Here is a 4,793-nt window from a genome sequence, read left to right as displayed (position 1 = left end):
AATTAAAATATAAGTAATTAAATTATATTAAAATATTGATATTTAAATTATTAATTATTAATATTTTAATTAATTATAAATTATTAATATTTAAAAAATAAAATAAAAATAAATAATTATATATAATAAAGGGTATTTTTATCTTTTTATTTTCTATTCCTTTCTTATTCCAAAACTATTGTTACCAACCAAATACTGTAATAAGTCATAATAATTATTCCTACTCTATTCCATTCATCATACCAAACTACATAATACTTATTCTATTCTATTCCCACCTCATTCTATTACCACGTAATAACTATTCTATTTCATTCCTATCTATTCCGCGAACCAAACGTGCTGTCAGGAAGAGAGAAAAGAAGAGTGATATAAGATATAATATTTAATCAAATTTTCGCAAATATTATAAAAAAAAAAAAGAAACAAGTTTACTTAATATTGGAGACAATTTTTTTTCTAGGAAAAAATATTTTAGCGTGTTGAAAGAGAAAGGGAGAGGGAAGCTAGGTCAGCGGTACTATGTGGGAGTAGTGTACAATAAAAGTGATGGATATTTAACTTTGCAATTTCTTCCTTCTTCAATTCGTGCTCACAGATCTAGTTATGGCTAACAACACTTTTTTCCTGTTAAGTTTGGGTTGATGCTGTGTTTAACAAAGAGGATTTTGGAAGGTTGATTCCAAGAAAGTTTAAGACTAGGAAGTTTATTTTTAAAATTTTTTTGTTAGTTTATAATTTTGAATTTTTTACCCATAAAGAAAAAATATTTTTTTTGCAAATGTTCTTAATAATAGATCAAAGAGAGAGAGGTTTTATTGAGATTTGACTGCCTTTGTACCCGAGGAACAAGAGGGATTTGAGAGAAATTCTTAAAAGAGTTTAGAAAGAAAGTGAAAATATTATATTTTGGCTTAGTACTCAAATAAGATTCTAAACTATTTAAGAAAATTCAAATAAACTCTTATTCTTTTATTTGATTCAATCAAACCCGTATATTTTTATTTTAGATTAAATAAATTTTTATAACTAATGATTGTTTAATTACCATTAACTCAAATATAGGAGTTTAGAGACTTTTTTAGATATTATGCTTATATTTTTTTTATTTGATTATACCGAAAACAATTTTTTTGTATTTATTTTCAAGACCTTAAAGACTTCTAGTTTTATTTATTAATGAAGTGGCACTTTGTGGCGGGCTGATATAAATCCATTAACTATAAAATAAAAATTAATCACAAATATTAATTTAAATCTTAATGATTTTTACATTCAAATAGTCGACTTATTAATTGATGCATGATTTCTTACTTAAAGAGTAAGATTTGAATCTTCTTCCTCAAATTATAAAAAAAAAATCTTAATGATTTTTCAATAAAACTAATTAACAGCTACAGCAGCTAAACATATATATAATAAAATATTATGAAAGTAGTAGCAAGGAATTATTGAAGGAGCTGCATATGTTTACTCTACCTATCACAAGCCATTTGGCCTTCACTAGTGGAGCAATCACTTAGCGTTTGCTTATAGCCATGCCCTTGAGAAACTGCATGAACATATTGAATTCTTTGATGAGTTTCTCATCTATACCATTTCGCAGAGCTTGTGTATAAGACAGCCAGCCAGCAATCAGTGCTATATTTGCCAGAGTCAATGGTCCTGAAATTGCCTTGTGAAGCCGAAATTGGTTGGTCGCCACCAATTTTTTCTTCAATACTATCTCCATATCCACGAAAACTCCTTGCAAGATGAAGAACCAAGTCATTTCCCATGTCGGTCTTTCACGGGTCATATGATAAACAAGCAATTCGTGCATCAAACCCGAGACTAAAAATGTCAGAAAAACACCAGGCAATGAGGCCCATCGAGGTCCAATTATACGCGTAGAAATACGATGTACGGGAATATACGCGGTGGCACGTAGAATCTCTGAGACCCTAAGGTTCCACCTATGGCCCCAAAAATCTTGTAGCGAAGTGGAAAAGAGTGGTGCGTTGAACTGTGGCTCGAGTTCAACGCCAAGGAGGAGTTGAGCTGGGGTTGCAGCCAAGGCAAGGAGAAGTTGTAATGCATGGTAAGTGTAGAAAAAATAAATGAATAAAACGTGTTTGTGAAAGTAGTGTTCATAGTTTTTGTAAGTATAAACTGCTGTCCATAAAATTGTAGCTCTAGTTGCAGCCTCCAAAGTTGGATTAGTCTTGGTTTCAAATGGTTTTTTTGGAGATGGGTTTTGTTTGATTTTGAAAGGGAAACAAGCCATGAGGATGAAACGAAGAAGATCATGTTTAGGTACTGACAAAGGGCCTTGATCGAAGGCGAATAAGAGAAGCTTGAAGTTGGCAAGCCAAGCGACGAAACACCAGGTCGGGAAACCGATATGCAAGCTGTTGAGGTCAAAGGGGAGGATAGATAGGAGGGTGATGACAGGGAGGAGGGAGATGAGCCTTAGCAAGCCCTTTGGAATCTTTGCTGCAATAAAGTAACTATAGAGAAGAAATGCTATGGTCAAAACACATAACCTGATGAAGTTCTTGAGCTCACCCTCCATTTCTTTGGCTTCACACATTGCGCTCTCCTCCACCCAATATGCTTCGTTTGTACTTATAGTATGACAATAAATATAGTCAAATACCTGATAAGTCCCTATATTTTGACATTTTATTCAATTTAATCTCTCTACTCAAAAAAGATAAATTAATTTACATATTTTACAATTAAATAATCTAGTAAGAAAATATTTAACTTATTAATAAGTATATCTATCATCTACTTAAATATTTATATTTTTTAAATATTTTTTTAATTTAATCCGTCAACATTTCAATTTTATTCAATTTAGTCCCTATACTATATATTTTTGTTCAATTTAACTCTTATGACGTAACATAACAATTATTTTTGAAAATTTATTGATTTGTCATGTGATACTAACATGTTATCCTACCAATGCCACGTCAACATTACCACCTCATCACATTTGTGCCACATGGCACTACCACGTCATCATGTCGATGCCACATCATCATGTCGACGCTAGGTCATCAAAATGTGCCACATTAGTGCCACGTTAGCGTTGATGTCATTCCCTTTAACAGCAAAATTAAATATTGTTAGTGGGAGGGACCAAATTGAAATAATTTTCAAAATCGAAGAATTAAATTGTTGCAATTTTAACTAGAGGGACTAAATTGAACAAATGCCCTAGTACAGGAATTTTCCAAGTATTTTGACCATAAATGTACCGTTGAACATGAGCGCTGATCTTATATTTCGGTTAGGTGATCTTATTTTAAATTTATCTTCATATATAATTGTTATTAGGAATGATTAATTATCCAAAGTCATTTTATATTAATTTGAATCGATAAATTTAAATTTATTTTTAAAATAATTTATAATTTCGTGAACGATTCGTAATTTGATGATTTTTAATAAGATGTGAAGTATATCAAGAATCTTTCCTAAACCAACAAAGATGGTTTTCAAGTTGAATGATCCAACTATAATTGCAACAAAGATGGTTTTCAAGTTGAGTGATCCAACTATAATTACAACGATTGATCAATGATACTTAACGTTTATCACTCCCATACTCAACCCGAATGTTGGTGCAAATTATAAAGAAGGTTTTACCTTACCATAAATGTTATAACAAAAAAATATCTAAATTGAAGACATGAACAACAAAAATGAAAACAAACATGTGGCTACATATGCGAGGTGTGCGTGTGAAGAGATTAATAAAGGAAGTTCTCGTAGTGAATAAAAGAAAGAATTGAGGGCAAAGAATTAATGAGAGGTAGGTTGGAAAGAAAAATAAAGGAAATGGAAATCAGGCCAAAAAGTAATGAGAATTAGCTCAATAAGTTAGACATATTTAATTTAGGGTAAATTTTAAAAGTTAAAATACACTTTATGTGATTAGTATTATTTATTTAAAGATGTGAAATTTTTTTAAAATAAAATATTAATTATTTTATTTTGAATAATAATTTTTTATCAACAACAATTATTAGTAATTTTATTATGATTACTCATTTTTTAAAAGATATGGGACCTGTGAGGATGTAAACAGGGGTTGTTATATAAGTATTTGCACACACTTGACCTGATAATAAGGGGTTTAGGTACCTTGTATTCAGTTATGGGATGGATTTAAGTAAGGCTTTTAATACTCGACTCAAGTTTGGGTAGGTTTCGAGTATCACTCTTGAACTCGAACCATTAATTAAGATACCTTAAACCCGAACCCAATTATAGTAATTCCTGAATACCCCGGTACCCATAGAACTTGATTATACAAAAAATTAATATTTGATACATTAATACTACATAACTTCTATATACTGTTAGGTTATTAAATCTTGACACCTCATTAATGAGGTAAAAGGTGGATATTATGTGAATACGTGTACAGCCATGCCTAACATGTGTTCATTGCACCAAAACTGCTTACAAAACCTCCCTTTACTTCAGCTGTACGTCTTTCTAAGCGTTTCCATCACAACACTTTGACTCCCACCAAGGCATCCCTTTACTTCAGCTGTACGTCTGTCTAAGTGTTTCCATCACAACACTTGACCCCCACCAAGGCATTTCATCGCAGATCATACAATTAAAAGGAAACCTCAAAACTGTCATTAGCATTTAATCTCCACCTTACATTAACCATGGCAATATGCATTTACTATACCATAATAGCATTGACTTCCTCCAAGCTTCTCTCACCAGCCGGCATGATAAACATCATGGAATGCTATCCATTTATCAAACTCTCATGCGATTTG

General features: G+C 31.4%; 1 pseudogene across 1 annotated transcript; it reads right to left on the bottom strand.

The window, feature by feature from the left end:
* Window positions 1-1,350: 1,350 nt before the first annotated feature.
* On the bottom strand, window positions 1,351-2,579 carry LOC18600792 (putative long-chain-alcohol O-fatty-acyltransferase 5 pseudogene; annotated as a pseudogene). The gene has a single exon (XR_016025913.1). The product of XR_016025913.1 is annotated as a putative long-chain-alcohol O-fatty-acyltransferase 5 pseudogene (transcript).
* Between the last annotated feature and the right edge of the window lie 2,214 nt (window positions 2,580-4,793).

Source organism: Theobroma cacao, chromosome 4 (genome assembly GCF_053813885.1).
Source record: "Theobroma cacao isolate CCN51 chromosome 4, ASM5381388v1, whole genome shotgun sequence".
Lineage (NCBI taxonomy): Eukaryota > Viridiplantae > Streptophyta > Magnoliopsida > Malvales > Malvaceae > Theobroma > Theobroma cacao.
Note: the sequence above shows the minus strand (reverse complement) of the source record. Positions and strands in the feature narration are given on the sequence as shown.